The following is a 24223-nucleotide window of genomic DNA, read 5'->3' as shown; positions in this document are numbered from 1 at the left end:
GCTTTTGCACACTTTCTTTTCTGATAATAACCAGCATAGAAAAAGAAAACCCTTCAGTCCCATTTTTTCTATCCAGCATGAGCCATTGTTGAATAATTTTTTTTAACTCTTTAAGTGTTAAAAAATATTTGTTCTAAAGATTACTTTAAAAAATTTATTTTTACAAGTAGGTAGTGAAAGCAAAATCACTGCCATGTACTTTAAGGAAACATGTTTATCATATTTTAAATATTGGAGAATATTTTCTTTTTCCCAGCTTATCAAATTTTTTCTTTCCCTAAAATTTCTCAAATATTGTCTGCATTTGTCCCATGAGTCAACTTTAGTGCATCTCAGCACTCCAGATGACAGTTAAGGACATGAATGTATTGGAAATAGCTAGATACTCTCCTACTGAACGGATTACATCACTATTAATAATGTTTTCTCTTATGAAGTTGAAACCAATTTCCCTTGAAGAAAAATTGGAAGTGAGTAAAGCTATATTATCACCATTATTATTTAACATTATTTCTGCTTTAAAAGTTGCAGCTACTATTGTTAGTTACTCTCGTTTTTTTTAATAAACATTCCTCCATGGAGAATAACAGACACAAAATCGTTTTTGTATCATATTTAACATTCTCTTTTGAAAATCTCAACTGGTTTTATAATAGTTTGAGACTCGAGCGCATGTGTTCTTGGTGTATTTTTATATTTCAGTTCCAGCTACAATGTTGATGTGTGTGTAAGCATATGTGTGTATATGAGTATATGTGTATGTGAGTGCACTGCCTACAAGACCATGTCAGAGAGGTGCCTGGATGGCTCAGTCAGTTAAGCATCTGACTTCTTTTTAAAAGCAGGATCAGTGTTTTTCTTTATTTTTCTTTTTTTTAACAGTTTTTTTAAATGTTTATTTATTTTTGAGAGAGAGAGAGACAGAGAGTGAGCAGGGGAGGAGCACAGAGGGAGGGAGACACAGAATCAAAACAGGCAACAGGTTCTGAGCTGGCTGTCCGCACAGAGCCCAACGTGGGGCTCGAACCCACCAACCGTGAAATCGTGACCCAAACAGAAGCCAGAGCTTACCAGACTGAACCACTTAGGCACCCCAAGCATCTGACTCTTAATTTTGCCTCAGGCCATGATCCCCTGGTTTGTGAGTTCAAGCCCTGTTGTCAGGCTCTGTGTTGAGGGAATGGAGTCTTCTTGGGATTTATTCTCTTTCCTTCCTTCTCTGCCCTTTCCTAGCTCTCTCTCTCTCTCTCTCTCTCTCTCTCTCAATTTCTCTCTCAAAATAAATAAGTTGAACTTTAAAAACTTTTCAGATATTTATTCTGTGAATATTTTATATATCTATCTAGGAGTAGCATTGATTAATATAAGTTCAGGCAAGTAATGTGGATAAATGAAGTAGGCAGGTGGATACTGGAGACTGATGAAATTGTGTGTGTGTGTGTGTGTGTGTGTGTGTGTGTGTGTGTGTGTGTTTCAGGACTTAACTCCAGAAAACTTGCTGCTATGAACAAATGGGGGCTGGAGAGACCCTGGATAATCTGGATTTTTAAAAGAGGTTGAAAAGTCAGATTTAATGTGAGCTTTTAAAAGATTTAGTATGTCATCACACACTAATTTTTGAAAGAAAAATAACATGTAGCCCCAAAATCATATCAAAAATAATTTCTAAAAAGCAGGAAATGACAAACTATAAGAAAGAAACAGAAGAAAATCAATAGAGGCAGAATAAGAAATAAAATAGGTCATGATAATAGCATACAGGATCTTTAAAATGGTTAGTATAACTTTCTAACATATGTTTGTGAATGTAGTAGAAAAATTGACCATGTTAAATACAGTCATAGACAATGTTCAAAGGAGAAAATAAACTGGAGTTGAAAACTACAGTGTCTAAGATGAAAACTAGAGCAGATTTGAAAAATTACATTGCAGAAGAAAATATTAGTGACAATAAAGATGGTACAATAGACCTACTCAAAATAAAGTATAGAAATAAAATAATACAGAAAATAATGAACAGATCACCAGTGAAATATAGGATAATTTCAAGCAGCCTAAGGTAAAGGCAATTAGAGTCCTTCCCCACCAAAAAAGGAAAAACAATAAATGAATAATAGCTGAATAATTTGAAATTTGATGAAAATTATAAAGCAAGGTGTGCAATGAATCTGCATGATAAACATGAGGTAAAGTACACAAAGATATAAATAATTTGTTTAAAAAGGTGATAAAAATCTTAAAAGCAGCAAGGAAAGAATGATTGTGTAGAGAAGAATGAAGACAAAAGTGTCAGGTTTTGCCTTTGAAATACTGTAAATCCAAGGAGAGTGGAAAATATCTTTAAAACACATAAAAATATTCAACCAGAATTAAAACCCACCCATACAAAATATGTTTTAATACCAAAGGTGCAAGAGAAAATGTCCACATATATGGAACCTAAATTTACTACTAGGAGATCCACTATAGCAAATGTTCAAAAAAGTTGCTCAGGCCAAAAGAAAAGAAAAGAAAGAAAGTTGTTTAGAATAGTACATAGGAATCTGTACCCACACAATGGAATGAAGAGCAATGGAAATTAACATTATGTAGAAAATCACAAATTGTTTTAAAATTGTTTTTATAATCTCTTTAAAAGATACTTATTTTTTTTATTTGTAGTTTATTTGTAGTTTAGTGTCAACTTGGTTTCCATATAACACCCAGTGCTCTTCCCCACAAGGGCCCTCTTCCATGACCATCACCTGCCTTTCCATTTCCCCCTCCCCCTTCAGCCCTCAGTTTGTTTTCAGTATTCAAGAGACTCTCATGATTTGCCTCCCTCCCTCTCCCTAACTCTTTCCCCCCTTCCCCTCCCCATGGTCCCCTGCCAGGTCTCTCCTGTTAGACCTATGTGTGCAAACATACGGTATCTGTCCTCCGCCTGACTTATTTCGCTTAGCATGACACCCTCGAGTCCATCCACTTTGCTACAAATGGCCAGATTTCATTCTTTCTCATTGCCATGTAATATTCCATTGTGTGTGTGTGTATATATATGTATATATATATATATATATATATATATATATATATATATACATGACATCTTCCTTATCCATTCATCAGCTGATGGATATTTAGGGTCTTTCCATGATCTGGTTATTGTTGAAAGTGCCGCTATGAACATTTGGAGTACATGTGCCCCTATGCGTCAGCACTCCTGTATCCCTTGGGTAATTCCTTAGTAGTGCTATTGCTAGGTCATAGGGAAGTTCTATTGTTAATTTTTTGAGGAACCTCCACACTGTTTTCCAGAGAGGCTGCACCAGTTTACATTGCCACCAGCAGTGTAGGAGGGTGCCCCTTTCTCCACATCTTCACCAGCATCTATAGTCTCTTGTTTTGTTTATTTTAGCCACTCTGATTGGCATGAGGTGGATCTCAGTGTGGTTTTGATTTGTATTTCTCTGATGATGAGTGATGCTGAGCATCGTTTCATGTGTCTGTTGGCCATCTAGATGTCCTCTTTGGAGAGGTGTGTATTCATGTCTTCTGTCCATTTCTTCACTGGATTACTCATTTTTCGGGTGTGGAGTTTGGTGAGTTCTTTGTAGATTTTGGATACTAGCCCTTTATCTCATATGTCATTTGCAACTATCTTTTCCCATCGTGTCAGTTGCCTATTAGTTTTCTTGATTGTTTCCTTTGCAGTGCAGAAAGTTTTTATCTTAATGAGGTCCCTCATGAACTATTGTTCATTTTTGCTCTTGATTCCCTTGCCTTTGGGGATGCGTTGAGTAGGAAATTGCTGCAGTTGAGGTTAAGGAGGCTGTTTCCTGTTTTCTCCTCAAGGGTTTTGATGGTTTCCTGTTTCACATTCAGGTCCTCCATCCATATTGAGTTTATTTTTGTGGATGGTATAAGAAGGTGGTCTAGTTTCATTCTTCTGCATGTTGCTGTCCAGCTCTCCCAGCACCACTGGTTAAAGAGGCCGTCTTTTTTCCATTGGATACTGTTTCCTGCTTTGTCAAAGATTAATTGGCCATACATTTGTGGGTCCAGTTCTGGGTTCTCTATTCTATTCCATTGGTCTATGTGTCTGTTTTTGTGCCAATACCATACTGTCTTGATGATGACAGCTTTGTAATAGAGGCTAAAGTCTGGGATTCTGATGCTTCCTGATTTGGTTTTCTTCTTCAATATTACTTTGGCTATTTGGGAATTTTTGTGGTTCCATACAAATTTTAGGATAGTTTGTTCTAGCTTTGAAAAGAATGCTGGTGCAATTTTGATTGGGATTGCATTGAATGTGTACATTGTTTTGGGTAATAATGACATTTTAACGATGTTTATTCTTCCAATCCAAGAGCATGGATGTTTCTCCATTTCTTTGTGCCTTCTTCAATTTCTTTCATAAGTGTTCTATAGTTTTCATCGTACAGGTCTTTTACATCTTTGGTTAGGTTTATTCCTAGGTATTTTATGGTTTTTCGTGCAATTGTGAATGGGACCATTTTCTTGATTTCTCATTCTGTTGCTTCATTACTGGCATATAAAAATGCAACCGATTTCTGTACATTGATTTTTGTGCCCTGCGACTCTGCTGAATTCATGGATCAGTTCTAGAAGGCTTGTGTTGGAGTCTGTTGGGTTTTCCATGTAGAATATCATCATGTCACCTGCAAAAAGTGAAAGTTTGACTTCATCTCTGCCAATTCTGATGCCTTTTATTTCCTTTTGTTGTCTGATTGCTGATGCTAGGACTTCCAGCACTATGTTAAACAACAGTGGTGAGAGTGAACATCCTTGTCATGTTCCTGATCTCAGAGGGAAAGCTCTCAATTTTCCCCCATTAAGGATGATATTAGCTATAGGCTTTTCATAAATTGCTTTTATAACATTTAAGTAAGTTTCTTCTATCCTGACTTTCTTGAGGCTTTTTATTAAGAAAGCACACTGTATTTTGTCAAATGCTTTTTCTGCATCTATTTACAGGATCATAAAAATTAGTATCATATTATAGGTTATAACATATAAAGTGGCATATAGATGACAATAATGGTGCAAAGGCCAGGAAAGGGAAAATAGCAGTATACTGCTTGTTTTAAGATTAGTATCCTATGCATGAAATCTTATTGGAATTAAGTTAGTATAGGGATGCCTGGGTGCCTCAGTCAATTAAGCATCTGACTCTTGATCTCAGCTCAGGTCATGATCTCATGATCCTTGAGATTGAGCCCTGTGTCAGGCTCTACACTGACAGTGTGGAGCCTACTGGGGATTCTCTCTCCAACCCTCCCTCCTCTCTCTCTCTCTCTCTCTCTCAATCTCTCTCACTCAAAAATAAATAAATAAAACTTAAAAAAAGAAATATAGAGAAAATGCCATTAAATAAATGAAAAACATGTAATACTTGACAATATTTATTTAAAATAAAGCAGCAAAAGGAGGACTAGAACAATAGACAAAGACATAAGACATATATGGCTAAGGATGTTAACCATTTGACATGCATTACAAATGTAATACCACGTTTTCTTAAAAAAAATTTACTGTGATGTTCTACTTTTTGGTAGTACAGAAATTGCATATTGAAATATAATAATGTTCTGCTTTAATAAAATAACATATAGAAAGCAATGGCAGAAGCAAATTCAGCTAAACAAAACATAACATTAAATATAAATAGATTAAACAATAAAATTTAAAAAGTAGTGATTGCCTTACTAGATAAAAAAAAGATCCCATTCTGCTGTATAAAGAAGGTGCATATTTTTTTTCTTTTCAAATTTTTATTTAAATTCCAGTTGACATACAATATAATACTGGTTTCAGGAATAGAATTTATTGATTCATCCATTATATATAACATTCAGTGATCATCACAAGTGATGTTAATACTTATCACCCATCTAGCCCATTCCTCACCCACCTTCCCTCAAACAACCCTGTTTGTTCTCTATCTTTAAGGGTCTCTTATGGTTTGTTTCCTTCCCTCTTTTTTCTTTTTTCCCTCTTCTGTATTTTCATATGTTTTGTTTCTTAAACTCCACACATGGTGAAATTACATGGCTCTTATCTTTCTCTGAATGACTCATTTTGTTTAGCCTAATATAGACTAGTTCTATCCACATCATTGCAAATGACAAGATTGCATTCTTTTTGATGACTAATATTCCATTAAATATATATACTACTTCTTCTTTATCCATTCATCAGTTGATGGACATTTGGGCTCTTTCCATAGTCTAGCTATTGTTGATAGTGCTGCCATAAACATTGGGGAGCATGTACCCCAAAGAGGCACATTTTAGGTCCAAAGATTTAAAAGGATTTAAAATAAACTGATGGAAAATGACATGCAAACAGCAATTACAAGAGAGTTGGAGTGGTCATAATGACATAAACGAAATAGACTCTAAATAAGGTTCTAAATAATAGATGCTTTAAGAGACAAAAAGGGACATTTTACAATGACAAAAGAGTCAATGCATCAGGAAGATATACTAACTATAAATGTATGCAACCGTAGGAGAGTTGCCAAATGTAGGAAACAGCTATTGACAGACATAACGAAAGAGATAGAAAGTTCTCAAATAATAGTTTGAGACTTCAATAACCCAACTGAAATATTGGATAAAACAACTAGGGAGAATATTGCAAGGAAATAGCTGAGCTGTACAATAGTATAAACCAATTAGACCTATAGACCATCTTATACTTGATAGAACACCACATCCACAACAGCAACGCATATATTCTTATCAAGTGTGCACAGAACATTCTTCAGGATGGATTATATGGTAGGCCATTAACTAAATCTCAATAAATTTAAAATAATGGAAGTAAAACAAAGTATGTTCCTGACTACAGCAGAATAAAATTAAAAATCAAAGGCAGGAAAAAAATTAAGAAACTCACAAATATTTGGACATTGAATACCAGACTGTTAAACAACAAATTAATCAAAGAATAAATTGAAATGAAATTAGAAGATACTTTCATGTAAATAAAAATAACAAATGACACTAGAATTATGGCAGGCAGATAAATAAGTGCTTAGAGAGAAATTTATAGCTATACATACATATTTAGAAAGAAGTCCTAAAATCAATAAACTAACTTTCCACCTTCAGACATTGGGAAAAGAAAAGCAAATAAAACCTAAAAGCAGAAGGATGAAGATAATAAAAATTAGGTCAGAAGTTAAAGAAAAAGAGTTCTGAAAAACAACAGTAAGCAATAAAGATACTCATCATAAAAGAGATATTGCTAACTATCTTGTGTATATGAATGAAACTGAATTTATAGTTTAAAAAAACTCTCAAAAAATAATCTCCAGTCTTAGATGAATTCTGTTGTGAACTCTATTAACCTTTGAAAGAAGACATAATACAAATCTACACAAATTCTTCTAGAAATCTGAAGAGGTAATACTTCACAACACATTTTATGACATTAGAATTACTTTAAGTCAAAGATATTATGAAAAAGAAAACTACAAACCAGTATCTCTCATGAAGATGATACAATTCTTAATATTTTAGGTGATCAAATCCAGTAATCTATAAAAAAGAAAAAAAATCATAATCAAGTGGAGTTTACCTAGGAAGTCCCAATTGTTCTTTGAAAATCAATAAAATTTATTGGAGAAGAACAAATATTATTAAAATGTCTATGCTGCCCAAAGAAATCTACACATTAAATGCAGTTTCTATCAAAATGCCACCAACATTATTCAGAGAGTTAGAACAAACAATCCTAAGATTTGTATGGAACCATGAAAGACCCCAAATAGCCAAAGCAATTTTGAAAAAGAAAACCAAAGCTGGGGGCATCACAATTTTGGACTTTAAGCTGTATTACAAAGCTGTAATTATCAAGACAATATTGTACTGGCACAGCAACAGACACTACTAGATATTTATCCAAAGGATACAAAAGTACTGATTTGAAGGGGCACATGCACCCTCATGTTTACAGTAGCATTATTAGTGATAGCCAAATCATAGAAAGAGCCCAAATGTCCATCAACTAATGATTGGATAAAGAAGAAGTGGTATATATATATGTGTATATATATATATATATATATATATATATATATATATACCACTAGCATTGCATTTGCAATGATGTGGTTGGAGCTAGAGTGTATTATGCTAAACAAAATAAGTCATTCAGAGAAAGACAAATCCATGTGATTTCACTCATGTGGAATTTGAGAAACAAAACAGATGAACATACAGGAAACGGAAAAAAGAGAGGAAAGCAAACCATGAAAACCTTTTAACTATAGAGAACAAACTAAGTGTTGCTAGAGGGGAGGAAGGTGAGGGGTAGGCTAGCTAGGTGATGGGTATTAAGGAGGGCACTTGTTGTGATGAATGCAGGACATTATATGTAAGTTATGAATCTCTAAATTCTACTCCTGAAACCAATATTACACTGTATGTTAACTAACTAGAATTTAAATAAAAATTTGAAAAAAAGTCAATGTTACTGAAATTAAAATAAACACCTAAATTTTAAAAATAAAATTAATAGATACTCAAAAAAGAAAAGAAAATAAAAATCAGTAAATCTAATTCATTGCATTATAACAGAAAAATCCAAGCCATGTGGTCATCTCATTAGAAGCAGCAAAAAAAATTTTGATGAAATCCAACATTACTCCTGATAAAAGTTGTCAGTAAATTACTCCTAGAAGGGAACTTCCTCCATTGAATAAAAGGCTTCCTCAGAAGGGCTATAGCTAGTATTATTTTGGAGAGAATGATTCTGCAATAAAAACCTTTCTCTGGAAATTTCTATACTCAGTTTAGTAGCTTAAACTAAGAGGACCTACATTCACCAGTTAGTACAATAAAGATACACACGGGAACACACACAAACAGAACTTTACCTTTCACATTTGACTACAGTATTATAAGTATAAATATAGTTGTATGTAGGAAAATACAATGTCTAACAATAATCCTTACAAGCTGCTGCCATGATGGAAATGAAAAGTCATTCTATTTTGTTTTTCTACTATGTTCAAATTTTCTTTAGTGTTTTCTCTGTTGAAAATCTTTCTTTGGAAAGATTTACTCTGAAAGACTTTGGAAAATTAACACTTAAATTTTTTTAAAAGTGCTAGCCAATTCTAGTGGTTACTAACAATCTGGATCAGTTAAATATAGCTGAGGCCCATTTTCCATTCAGAGATTATGTAAGCGTACTTCCTTCATTTTGTTTGTGTGCTGATTTGTTCTTAAGAATCTCAATGGTTCTATATTTTGTTGACTTCCTCAGAATCTTTATTACTTTGATAATTTTCTGTTCTTGAAAGACTGCTCTTTTACTGCGGCGTGCTGTCACTTTATTGACTTCATTCGTGATGGTTCTGGTCAAGTCTCTAAAGCTGATTGAAATTTTTTAGATGGGAAGTACAGTGCCATGACTAGGGGCCTGAATTCTGGAAGACACATTTCCTCTGAATGAATTTCTGCTTTGTATCTCACTATACCTTTTTTATCTCCCCTGTGACTCATTTCTCTCAACTAAAAATGAAAATAATATTAGCTCTACTTTATAAGATTGTTAAGTGAATTAAATGAAGTGATGTAGGTGAAATGCCAACAAAAACTTCTTGAAACCTGTTAAGTGAAAATTTATGGCATAAATTTGTTTTTTAAAATTTGGATTGGGACCTACATTGAAGGAAATACTAATTAGCACAATTATAATTAATTTTTACTGGAGTGCTATTTTTAAATATATAATTTTTAGAATTTTGATACAGGGATACCTGAGAAGAGGTTGTAGGTGTATTTCCAGGTCATTACCATAAGGCAAATATCACAGTAAATCAAGTCAAATGAACTTTTTGGTTTCCTAGTGCATTTAAAAGTTATGTTTATACTATATTATAGTCTATTCAATGTACAATAGCATTATGCAGCGTTATGGCTGAAAAACAATGTACAACACGCCTTAATTAAGGAATACTTTATTGCCCCCAAATGCTGACCGTCACCTGATATTCAGAGAGCTGCAGTCTTCTTGCTGGTGGAGGTTCTTGCCTCAATGTTGATGGCTGCTGACTGATTCCTTAAGGGTGGTGGTTGCTAAAGGCTGGAGTGGCTGTGGCAGTTTCTTAAAATAAGAAAACATGAAGTTCACCACATGGAAGTTCCTTTCATGAATTATTTTTCTGTAGCATGTGACGCTGTTTAATAGAACATTTTTCAATAATGGAGTCAATCCTTGCAAACCCTGCCTCTGCTTTATCAACTAACAAATTTCTCTCATTCCATTCTAGATGGATGTATGCAAGATTCTGTGTCATATTTCACACGAATTAGAAGCAAATTAAACTTGGAACTTAATTCATATTTATTCATTCATCAAAATATTTTTGAATGTGTAATATTCTAGGTACAAGGTATTGGGGGACTATAGGTGAAAAAAAAGATATGGTCTTTGTCCTAATGGATCTTCTAATCTAATCATTGAGACAGGCAATACACATATAAATCAACCAAATATTTTCCATGAATGCTATATACCATAAAGGAGCTAAACAATACAATATATAATACAGAAAAGAGAATGATAACTCAGTGAGTGGGGTACTTCCATTGAGAGCACAGTCAGGCAAGACTGTCTCTGAGCACATAACATTTAAAGTGAATGTTTGAGAAGGAGTCAGCCTAGTGCAGATCTGGGCATGAGAGGTCAGTGCATTCTAGGTGCAAGGACCAGGGTTTATAAAAACCATGACAGAGAAAACCACATGGTGCTTTCCTGGTATTTTCTGAAGGTTGGACTTAGGGAGGGTTTAGTAGCATCCTGGTCAGAAGTCTGGTCCGAAGGTAGGTTGTACATGACTTTGTAAGGCATGGTTACAAATCTAAATCACAGTATAAGGGCAACAAAAAGTCTTTTTAAACAAGAGAGTGATGTTATCTGCTTTACTCTGCAAAAAACTTGCTCTGGTTCCTCTGTAGGGGAGGTGGATTGGAGGGGGCCAAGATGGCCTAACTAGGTAGTTTTTCAGCCTTCTGAGGAAGAGATAGTAATGACATTGACAGGATGGTGAGGGAAAGAGAGAGGTTAGCAGATTCAGGAAATATTTTGAGGGTAGGATAATGAGAGACATGCATACATCTTAGATGTGGGAATTAAGTAAAAGGCTACATCAAAAGTAATAAAGTTGTGGTTTTTTTCCCTCTTATGAGTAATTGGGTAAATTGTGACATAATCTATAGTAAATTAGAAGACTGAGTGAAGAGTAGGTTTAGGAAGATACAGAATACATTGACTTAGGAATCAAGAATTTAGGTTTGGACATGCTTATTTTGAAATGTCTTTTTAGAATACCAGCTAGGCAGGTAGGTTTAGGAGCCTGGAGCTTAGAGCAGGAAGCATGAATGCTATGGACTATATGCTATGCTATGGAAAGTCTGATGCTTACCTTATTTATATTTTTAGGAACAAGGAAGATTTATAATTTCTTAAAAATAACAATTTATCAGTCTCAAACTCTGTGATTTTAAATGCCTTGATACTTTTTCCACAAAGGAACATGCTTTTTTTCTCAACAAGTGATGTGATGTCTGAGTTTAGACATCATTGCATGATACTACTGTGCTTAATTCAGAGTCCACAGATGAGAATCATAGGGACTTTAGGATATTTTTCATCGAACATTGCTGGGTGGCTTATTTATTTCTTACGGTTTTTATGCAATCTGGGAAATCAGTGTCTTTGTTGATATGATAAGTGAACATTCACATGCGTAGTATTTCCAGACACATGTTCTTATGGCTGACAAGTAAAGCTTCTACTTTTTATCATCTATAAATAGTAGTTATATTCCCATATCTTGTTGGAAAATTTATCTTTGTTTTTGAAGATATAATGTTTTCAGAAGTTCTTTTTTTTTAAACCCTGGATATTCCATATAAAATGAAACAATAAAATATAGTAAAATTCTGTCATAAAACCTAAGTGGGGCTGCTCACAGCAAATATGGGATGAAGAACAATATTTTCTAGTCAATCTTCTACCAGTCATTGTGAAAAATGGAAGAAAATGTCATTTATTTGACAGAGAAGGAGTTTACTATTTCAAACAATCTGAACACTTTAAATAGACTGAGAAAGGGCCAAATGATCATTAGAACACTTACTTCCAACTCTCATATCCTCACATAGAGAATTAAACCAACTAACCAATAACCAAGAAACAAACAAGAAAAATCTTTAGACTGCCCCCTGCTTGAGAATGGGTCTGCATGGGAGAGGGGGTCAATCACCATGTTACCATGAACTCATATTACTGTGTTTTATGTTAATATTGCATTTTCAGGCACTTGGTGGCTCAGTTGGTTAAGTGCCTACTGTGGCTTGGGTCATAATCTCGCCATTCATGAGTTTGAGTCCCGCATAGGGCTCTGTGCTGACAACTAAGAGCCTGGAGCCTGTTTCGGATGCTGTGTGTGTGTGTGTGTGTGTGTGTGTGTCTGCCCCTCCTCCACTTGTACTTTGTCTTTCTCACTCTCTCTTTCAAAAATGAATAAACATTAAAAAAATTTAAAAACATATCGCATTTTATAAGAGATCTGTAGAACCTTTTTGGTACCTTGGATCAGGATCGGCAAAGAGCTAGGATAGTAAGTGTTTTAGCCTTTGCAGACCATGTGATCTCCACAACTATGCAACACTGCTGTTGTGGTTTTGATGTAGTAGATTCGGGTTTTGGGTGGGAGCAGTGTGGCTTAGGATGATTTTTTTTTTATGAAAGAAATACATAGGTTGTATATTAACATTTGATAGGACATTATGAGGCAGAATCATCTTCTAGCTATCAGTCTAGAGGAAAGGTTCATAATTCACCTGGCACTGAGAAATTATCAGACACACAAAGAGTATTATCATTGTACCATATGGATTTGCAAACTTTCCACTTTGGTAACAGAAAAAAGAGAATGAACACTGTACTTTTTCATCTGAACTGATAAACATGAGAGTCAGTGTTCCTTGAAATAAAATGCATTTAATTGGCAAAACTTTTTTTCTTTCAAAGGTACCAAAAATTTACTTTTACACAGCTTTTCTAGATGCCACATCTGGCAACAACCACAAAGTTCAATACTTTATACGTTGGTTTCAAAAAGCAGGCAAAAATAATTATTTCATATTTCTTGAGCTTCTTTGGTGATTTTTCAGTTTTGTTCTATTTCTTCTACCAGACACCTGACAAATTTTGATCTTGGCTGGTTGTGTGTTTTCTACATTTGTCCTATAACTTGTTTTTCCGTGTTCATTCTGCCTCTTTAACTCTTGGTTTCCTGATTTCTGATTGTGACCTCATCTCATATACATTTCACACTTATATGCACATATTCATGCACAGTTTGGGGGAACCTGTAATCAACTGATATAATATTATGAATATGTTGCAGCTCATGTTCCACACATCTCTGCATTTCTTATATTTTATAATAGATTCATAAAGTAGCAATAGTTTAGATACTAATGAAGATGATATCTATTATTAGTATTAGAATTAGTGTTGTTTTAGTGCCCTTTATGTTTGAAATTATACATTGATTAGTATTTGTTTAATCTCTGAAGCTTAAGCCAAATAAAAAAAAGAATCATGTCTGCCTTATCCCAAGTGCCAACCACAGTGCCTGGTAACTTACAGGTATTTAATCATTTTATTTTTTTTCTTTAAATTTTTTGATGTTTTATTTTATTTTTTGAGAGACAGAGACAGAGCACGAGCAGGGGAGGGGCAGAAAGAGAGGGAGACACAGACTACCAAGCAGGCTCCAGGCTCTGAGCTGTCAGCACATTCTGATGCAGGCCTTGAACCCACAAATGCAAGATCATGACCTGAGCCGAAGTCGGTTGCTGAACTGACTGAGTCACCCAGTCTCCTTTAATCATTTATTTTTTAAAGAAAGAACACAGTATTCTGTGAGATAAAGGATAGACATATGAATTAGTACAATGGTAAGAAGATGGATAGTAGATGGCAAATCCAGGATAGATGTTAAACCAAGACAAAGGCATGAGAAGAGGAGTCATCAAGAATGACACTAGAATACTGACCTTTTAAAACTGGACGATGAGGAGATCATAGATGATACTATAGCGCAAAGGTTTTAACTTTTAGCATTTTATCCGTCTGTACCCAGTGAGGAACTCAGAAAATAAAGTGTGTCAGTTTCAACGTGCTGCGTCTTAGTTCCAAGTTCGCTCTTCAGTCCCTGCTCTGCAAGAGCAAACTGGTGCTTTAAACATTTCTCTTGAAACACAGTACAATGTTAAGGTGTGTCCATACAGGGCACTGGAGCAATAGTAAATATTTTCCCGATTTTGACTGTTTTGCTTTTGATTCCACACCCCTGTGGCTCCTGCTGCACAAATCTGACAATAATGTGAGTGTGGGGGAGGGGCATTCAGGTACTCTGTCTAGCCACGTATCCAAAAGGCACAGTCCTGTTGGTGACCTCACAGATCTAGTTCAGCCCTAGGTTCCGTGTCCTGAGGCTTCTTACTTCTACCCCCAACATATCAACCCTGTTTGCTCCCTTTCTTCCACAGCAGCCCCGGGACTCCTTCTACATGCTCTCTTACCAGCATAGTTTGCCTGCACTGTGGACTTCTTTCCTGCTGTTTGGGTAACTAGAGACCACGCTGGCCTGGACCATCCAACAAACTTCTTGGCCATCCTCTGCAGCGGCAACTACCCCTTTTCCAACGAGGTCTGAACTCACCCTTGGAGAGTGTCCTTCCTTTAAGATTACCTTTTCTTTTTTTTTCACATTTATTTATTTATTTATTTTGAGAGAGGGAAATATATATAGAGAGAGCGCACATGCATGAGCAGGAAAGGGCAGAAAGAGAGGGGGAGAGAGAGAATCCCAAGCAGACTCCATGCTGACTGCACAGCACGGGGCTCAATATCATGAACTGTGAGATCACGACCTGAGCTGAAATCAAGAGTTTGATGCTTAACTGACTGAGCCACCCAGGTGCCCACCCTTCCTTCCTTTTTACTCCGCCTCAGCTCTAGATTTTCCTTTAGAGTTCCTTCCATATCTTCACAGTGACTTTTCTCTTATGGTTTAGGAATAAATATTCTTTAATATTAAAACTCCCTTGTAAAATTACTGTGTGGTTTATGTCTCCTAATTAGGATGAAGATGATACACATACCTGCAATTAAAAACCAATACCAGGGATATCTGGCTGGCTTCGTCAAAAAAGTGTGCCAGTTTTGATGTTGTGGTTGTGGGTTCAAGGCCCATGTTGGGTGTAGAAACTAAAGATACATAAATGAACTTTTAAAAAAGAACAGTTTACACAGGGAATTAGGCGTGCAGCTCAGAAGACCTGAGAAGCCAAACAGGCACTCAGACAACCCAGAGATTGACATCTGCAGGAAGCTGCTGCCTTCCCAAGGGTCAAAAAGGAAGCCATGTTACTAGAACTAAGATTATCCACTGGAAGCAATGACTATGAGGGCCTCTCTGGCAAGATCTAGAGCTATAGTGGAGAGGCCATTGCTATCAAAAGAGTTGTCTGTCTTTTTCGTTTCTGGCAGTTTCCTGTAGGCGTGTGCCATTAATGGAAACCAGGAGGAGAGAAGCTAGGGAGGGAGTCTGGGAAATGCATCCCACAGAGATGGCTCCTCAGTGAAACACTGTATATGTGGGGAAGGGATAGAGTGGATTCCAGAGCAAAACAAAAACAAAAACAAACAAAAACAAAAAATAAACGAACAACAACAACAACAACAAAAACCCAAACGATGACCAGGAGAGATATACTCCAGTTTAAGAAGTGCCGTAGTGGGAAATGTTTAACAACCAGCTTCCCACAACAAAATAGGAAAGCCTTCATTTGCAGCCTTTTCCCATTTCCGTGGTGTGACTGCTCTCAAAGTGACTGACTTCAAGAAACAAACTTCCATGTCACTCACCATGGAGATGGGAGGGAATGAGCATTAGCACCTCATTATATAGTACCCCACTATGTGAGTACAATAGACAAAAATAACCTCAAGAACATAGATAATACCATTATAAGGAAATCATTTGAAATAATAAGTTTGACTTGTTTAATATTTCTACTTCTAGTATAATTTATTTGACTGTGAATTTGTATACTTTCTAAATAATGTCTGTGTTTGACAACTGACCCAGGTAAGCTAGTAAGAGCCGGTCCCAGCTCACTGCTTGGCATTTCAGGCATTTGGTGGATAATTACTTGTACAAACCTGACACGTAGGGAAGTAGTCCAAAGTGGCGATAGAGATTTGGGAGTTATCGCTATGTAGGTGATACAGAAAATGATGGAGGAAGGGCACCGGGATTACAAAAGAGGGTTGAGGATTGAATCTTGGCTATTAATGGGGTGCTGATGGGTGCAGAAGAACAGAGGCTCCTGAAGGAGACCAAGGAATGTTCAGAGACATTAGAAAAGACCAGGAAGGCTTCAGACGAATAGCGTTTCCCTACCTAATTTATATCAGAAGAAATAATGTTTAGGGTCACCTGGGTGGCTCAGTCGGTTAAGCATCCGGCTTCAGCTCTGGTCATGATCTCATGGCTTGTGGGTTCAAGCCCCAAGTAGGACTCTGTGCTGATCTCCAGCTCAGAGCCTGGAGCCTGCTTCGGATTCTGTATCTCCCTCTCTCTCTGACCCTCCCCTGCTCACACTGTCTCTCTCTCAAAAATAAATAAAAAACATTTAAAAATTAAAAAAAAATAATGTTTCATAAATACAATGTATAAGTAGTGGTACTCATCAAAGAAATCAGGAGTATTCATTTACTATAGCAAATGACTGTAAGCTAATAAACAAATTTAGCATAGAGTTTAAGCAAATACATTCTTAATGTCTTTAAACTATGGTGTTTTTGATATTATATTAATTATACAAACATATATATAATACATATATATTTATAGACTACACATGTACATATATATACATATATTTTATATATTTATGTGTTTTTAGATTTCACAGTTTGTGTGTGTGTCTGTGTGTGTGTGTTTTAAGAAAAGTACTCTTAATGTAAAAGGTAGAAAGTGTTCCTGAATATTGAATTATTTTTTCAAGGATAGGTATCGGTATTTTATACAAACTGATTATCATTATCAACCGTGTCATTTTTTATTTAAAAATTTTAAATATTTATTTATTCTTGAGAGAGAGAAAAAAAAAAGCACGAATGGTGGAGGGGCAGAGAGAGAGGGAAACAAATTCTGACACAGGCTCCAGGCTCCAAGCTGTCAGCACAGAGCCCTAGATGGGGCGCGAACCCACAAACCGCTTCTTCATGACCTGAGCTGAAGTCAGATGCTTAACCGACTAAGCTACCTAGTTGCACCAACCACGTCATCTTTCAATAACAAAATTTTCTTATTTTCAGAAGCTGATACCTGGATATTATAATGGATGCTAGACATTTCAAAGGCAGCAAAGCAATCCATAATTTAAAATAATACATATTATGTACATTATATTAAATATTTATAATCTTTTATTAAAAATATATAAAGCCATATATGTGGTTTATGAGAACATACTCCTGAATTCTAGGCGAGCAAGCAAATAATAACCTAAGGGAAAAAAGGAGAAAGAAAATGTGCTTGCGGGTATTTCTATTGGGATACTCTATCCTTCTGGAATATCATGCTTGACACCCTACACACATTTCATCTGGGCAGGAAGTGAGAAACGAAGGTCAGAGGGGCTGCCAGTTTCATTTCTGATTTAGGTAATCAGGAGGGGAAAGCTGGGAAACCCATTTTCCACCTGTGACTGTGAGTTAATTCTCTTCCTCAGGAGAGACGGGCATACAAATCGGTCTCACTCTATGTGCCAGTGGCAGTCTCCCAGGAAGTGATTTTTCACACGTACCCATGTCAGCAGCCAGGCCCTCCATAAAGGCGCATGCTCATGGTGGTGATCGTGTGGAACTTTGCAGTCCACGCACCTCCGCTTCCTTTACATGTAAAGAAGGGCTCTGTCTTTTTTAGGTACCTAATAAATAGTGATCATCAGAACCCGAACCCTCTAATTCAGGCCCTCTATGTAAAGAGGTAATTTAGATGTGACTGAATGAAAATATACGCATGCCCAAGAAAAAAATTAAACAGTAGGATACAAAACAATGCAGTCAATAAAATTTGAATTTTTGGAATTCAAATGGAATCAAGTGCATGTGAGTGTATATGTAGGTACATCTTAGTATTAGATGTACCTTCTTACAAATCTAATTTGTAATTTAAATTATTACACATATAAATAGAGAAGAGCCCAGAAAAAAATCCCCAAGTGACAATAAATAGAAATATTAGAGGGTTTTATTTTACTGCTTTATATTATTTGATTTTCTAACTTTTCTTCAAACAACATGAGGTACTCTTTCTTTTCAAAAATGTAATAGGTACGTGTTACTTGGAGGAAAAGGAAGAAGAAACGGGATTCATGAGGTCATGTTCTGAAGGCAGAACGCTTTAATTACTTTATACCATTAGTTCTGACTTGGTCAAGGTCACCTCACAGGTTGATGTTTGTAACTTACTTCTAGGCGTTGATTGAAACATACCGCTGAACTGCTATAACACAGCTTTTTAAATGGATTAGAGCTAAATTATTCATGTGACAAGCCATAGGGAGGGTTGATGGGCCCCCCAAATTAGAGCACTGGCCCATGCATTTCATGCATGTTTTCTTTTCCTTATAGAAGCAGTTTACACAGCTTGCTGAATATAGCCATAGGTAAGAAACGCTGATAACATTTCCTGCTGAAATGTCAGCTCTTTACTGTGGAGATAAGCAGCACCAAGATGTACAGTGCCTTGCAGTTTTATGTGCTAACAGAATGCTTCAACACAGGATCCAGAGGCTTACTCACTCACTAGTAACATAGGAAAGAGGCATTTCTTTATAAATAAAAATGTTAAATCTCACTGTTCACACAGAGCATAATTAAGATACAAATATAGACACATGTGCAAAACAACATGAATTCCTTATCTTTATTCATTAAAAATGTTACCTGTAGTAGGCTAGGGTTACTAAAATACAGCCAAGTCTACAGGAGGGAATGACTATTTTTTTTCACTAAATTATAAAAGTGATATAAACATATATTTAAAGGACTTTAAAAAGGGGCTTTTTAAATTTTTAATAAAAGCAGTAGTTTGAGACTTTGTCTATTCACTTGAATGCTGATGAATGGCCAGTTCACTAAATATGACAAGTTAAAGGCTTATTTATCTCAGGTCAATAATCAGGAAAAAACATGAAGCTGCACATATATCTTTATTATATGGAAAGATTAGTCTTTATCTATTAGCATCTATTCAAGGGGATGGTTTCCTCAGAGAATTACACTGTTATTCTACACAGCTATCCCTGGCCAATAACAGTATAGCCAATAGAATGCTTTCATTACATTTCCTGTCCTCAGTGAAGTTAAACAGTCCTGAGACGGCTCACAGAATGACTCATTCCAGTACCAATTTTTCTAAATTAAGTGAAGTTCTATAAACTGAAAGCAAGTTAAGAAAGCCTGCGTTCATGCTTATCTGAGCCTGAGAAATCCAGCCTTGGCACTGTTACCAGTAGTCTAGATCTTAACACCAAACCTTGATCACCAGCCTTTATGATGAGTTTGGATTACCTGCATTCAATTAAAATATACTCAAAGAAGAGTATTTTTGTAGGGGATAAATGTTCGTATCTGGTGATTGCATGAAGCCAGTTTTTCTGAACTCGTAAGTTGAGCAAAAATCTCCTTGTGAGGTAAGGAGGGTTTGCAAGGCCTCGCACCAGCATCTTCACCCACTCCACCCCCACTCAATTTCTGCTTAAGCACTGACCCCCAAGTTGCCTGACTGACTGATATCAGGAGTGACTTGCCTTCTTATCCTAAAAATATGTGAATTGTACCTTATGAAAAACTTGTTATAGGAGTTTCTTCTTTCGTGATTATAGGAGCAAATATTACATTTCCTGAGAAAACCTGTTTTTCTTACCCTCGAAAACAGGTTATTGACCCCTGCTCACAAAATAACTAACTCTCTGCTTTTGCTATGCTAAAAATATTGCCTTGTATTTGAATACTAAAGATCCTTTCCTTCCCCAAGTGATAAGCATCTAGTCACCTACTTCAATCTCTATCGATAATGGTTGTGCATGAGTCTTCTACTAATCTATGTTGTGGAAAATTGTTACATACCAAAGAATTTGTCATCAGAAATCATTGTCTTAGGCAATTGCCACTTCTGTTTTGTACCCCATACATCAATAAATACATCTGACTCTCGGGTCAGTGCAGAGATGCCTGCCTGGTGAGCAGAAAGAAGCCGAGGCTCTCTCACTCCCTTTTGCCAACACCATCCATCCTTCAGGGAGCCCTGGGCTTGCTGGAGCTAGACTACAGCAGGAGACATTTTGTTTCAAGTTCTAGAAGCTTGGCATTACCAGACAGTGTTGTTTTACTTCCACAATTCTTGGGAGTTTGATCTGCATCTTCTGTGAACCATAAATTCTAGCACCAAAAAAGGATCACTGAAATTGAGGTGTTGGTTTATAGTCTTTATGAAGGCACAGCCTCACACCATAGCCCAGACATGAATGACTGAAAGAGGTCCACACATTCTCAAAGAGCTTCTGAATAGTATGTTAAGAGGAAACTTATCGTAACTGGTTAAAAAGAAAGAGTTCAGACAGTGCTATCCCAATGAACAACTCCAAAATAAGGAAAATTAGTCTTGCCCACTCTTGGCCTATTTTCCTATAGTATGTCATTTCCTCACCTTTGGAAGGTAAGACTTTTTGCCTGGAGCTAGCCAGAGAAGTTCTCTCCACCAACTCAGTTCACCCAGACAACACTGTATGTTCTGATTCTCAATTTAATTTTATTAAAATATATATATTCTCTGCTCCATTAGCTTCTTCTTTAAAAATATTTTAAATGAGACAGCTAAAAGATCCCTAATTATTAAATTTAAATCGCTATGAACCGATCACAGCTAATTTTCTCTCCCTCCTGGATATCTTTGAGGTCTCAGAAGTTGAAAGACCTTTCCAATTAATTCTGTAAGTATTCACTGAATACTCATTACTTGTTCTGCCCTATATAAGAGGATGAGGCATCCTCTTCCATAAAAGAGTCCACTGTCTTGATCATGAGCAACATAAATATACTTGAAACACATGATGATTGTTTAGATACTAAAGTGATTCAGAGAAAAGATAAATCTGGGTGAGGAAAGATATTGCAGAAGGCAGGATCTGGGCCAAGTCTTACAGAATTCATTTCCTATGTGTGAATAAAAGAGAAGGAGAAATCTTCTTGCAGTACAAGGGAAGCATAAAAAGGTATGGTTTACACACATTTCATTCCATATAGAGCAAAACCAGATATGACTACTGACTTGTTACAGTTTTGGATACATTCCCTTCTCATCCTTAGTGTGCAATTTGTCTAGTTTGCATGGCAGATTATAGATCATTCTATGATGAGGGCTTATCATTGAAGAGATGGGAGAGTGATGATTACCAGGATTACCAAAGGGGAAGGAATAACTGAGAATTAGAGGAGCATACGGTTGGACTGAGCAATGTTGTATGAGCTCCTGCATTAAAATATACCGTGGCAGAAAAGAGGAAAACTTTATTTATTGGAGGTGGTAAATAGCATAATAAGTGTGATGTTGAAAGATTAATCTGGACCAAGGTAACAATTATGCTTGTATGTATAGATGTACTCATCTGCATTTATTGCTTATTTGCTTATTATCATAGTCTATGGAGTCCTGAGAAAAGTACATCAACCTTAGAACTGTGTGTCTCCATCAACCACTACCTACCTTTGTATCTTTAACCACAGCCAACTTGGAGGACTTATAAATGATTAGATATTATGAAGACATAGGTAGACACTGAATATAATGACAGTGTCATGCATTGGCTAAAACTATAGAGTCATGTAGGTCATGAAGCTTCACTTTAAGTTTGGCCTGAAGTGGAGTGGTGTCCAGGAGCATGGTGAATAATACTGATGTATGTGTGATTGATATAGAGATTTAGTGTAAGATATAAGAAGTAAAAGAAAAAGAAAAGAATGTAAATGGTTGACTCGATTTCCAGCCTTTGTTATAGGAAGAATTTTAGTAAGATTAATCAGTTTGGGGTCATGTTAAATACATTGCGTATGAACATGTGATTCACTTGTTAACAACAGAAGTGCCATTTAAGGTGGACCCAATTCATGTGTAGGAATCCTTCAAACAATCCCTGAAGGTAGAGCTGGTACTCCGATTTTACAAGTGAGGATACAGCAGTTAAAGCAGATGGACTGTTGTGTCCAGAGTCACTCAGTAAGAGAGGTAACCATGGGTCTTCCCACCTGCAGCTTACCTTCCACTGCATGCATCAACCATTTCTACACTTGAGGTGGAATGTTGAAGCCTACCAAGACTTTCACATGTCAAAGATAGGATGTACTGAGAAATAATTATGAAATTTGGTCTTCTGTAGATTATTGAAAACCTAATGATTAGAATGATTAGGGCAGAACTTAAAGAATAAAGAGAGTTAATAATGAAGCAATTTTTTTTATGCATTGGCTAATTCCAGGTCTGTCTCTTAGGAAGAGTTGTAGGAATGTGCCAACTGAGAAGGCTGTGTTGATTGAGAGTCCTAAAATCTATGACAGGTGCCTTAGTTAATTAATACTCTGTCTTATTATTGTTGCAGATGACATTTAAACAAACCAATCTTCCTAAATTCATCTTAATTTCTACATACCATCACTTAGCATTACCACACTAATTTTTTGGACCTTCATAATATGACCATAAAGTTTCTCTGGAAGACAAACATTCAAGAGTCATCATTATCAAATTCTGGGAGAGAAAACTGAAACAGTTGTAATGGCCTGTCTGCCCCCAAGTTTCAAACATATTTATAATTCGCTTTAATTGTAAAATACTGAAATACTTCAGGGATAGGTGGATCAATTCCTGGACTCTAGCAGAGGGTCAGGAAGATGAAAGAAGGGAAGCACAATGAAAAGAGGAGAAAATCAACGTTATTCAGTAAACTGTGCTGGACCAAGGGGTTCACAACTTGGAAATTAAAAGTTGTATCTTCACATCAATACTTAAAACAAAATACAGATGCATACAATCTTTTCAAGCTAAAAATTGAGTCATGAACTATTTAGAACAGAAGTATTTTGTTTATTTGTTTTGTAGGACCTTGGTGTTGGACATGAAGCCCAGAAAGAATAAAGGAAAAGAACTACTGAATATTCTCTTACAATTTTGGCGGGGCGCCTGGGTGGCTCAGTCGGTTAAGCCTCCGGCTTCGGCTCAGGTCAGATCTCACGTTCGTGGGTTCGAGCCCCACGTCAGGCTCTGTGCTGACAGCTAGCTCAGAGCCTGGAGCCTGCTTCTGGTTCTGTGTCTCCTTCTCTCTCTGCCCCTCCCCCTCTCATGCTTTGTCTCTCTCTGTATCAAAAATAAATAAAACATTAAAAAAAAGAACATATGTGGCAAAAATAATTCTATAACTATAGAGTTGGTGGAAATAGAAGTATACATTTCAAAGCATACTTGTGTATTCATTTTATATAAAAGATGTGAACCAATATTCTTTATATTAGAAAGCATTTATAAATCAGAGGAAAAAAAGAGCCTATATAGATCATTAATACTTGATATGAGCTGTGCTAAGAGAAATAAGGACTTTCATATGGTGTTCATGGGAAGGCAATTCAACAGAAAACTTAATATTTAAAATGTTCAGGGGCACCTGGGTGGCTCAGTCAGTTAAGCGTTCGACTTCAGCTTAGGTCATGACCTCACAGTTCGAATCAGGCTCTAAGCCGACAGCTCAGAGCCTGGAACCTGCTTCCGATTCTGTGTCTCGCTTTCTCTCTGCCCCTCCTTCATTTGCACTCTGTTTCTCTCTCTTTTTCTCAAAAATAAATATAAACACTAAAGAATAAATAAATAAAACATTTAAGCTATTTGACACATCAACTCATAGCTAAAATTTTATGGTTCTGTCAAATATTTCAGCATTGTTAAAGAGAAAAAAATGGAAATAATTTAAACCTTATTCACTAGGACATTGTTTAAATAAGTATTTTAAATTCATACAGTGGATTACTAAGCAGTCTTTATAAAGAATGAAGTAAAATATAA

The sequence above is a fragment of the Suricata suricatta genome, chromosome 1 (assembly GCF_006229205.1).
Source record: "Suricata suricatta isolate VVHF042 chromosome 1, meerkat_22Aug2017_6uvM2_HiC, whole genome shotgun sequence".
NCBI lineage: Eukaryota > Metazoa > Chordata > Mammalia > Carnivora > Herpestidae > Suricata > Suricata suricatta.
This window is presented reverse-complemented; position numbering follows the sequence as displayed.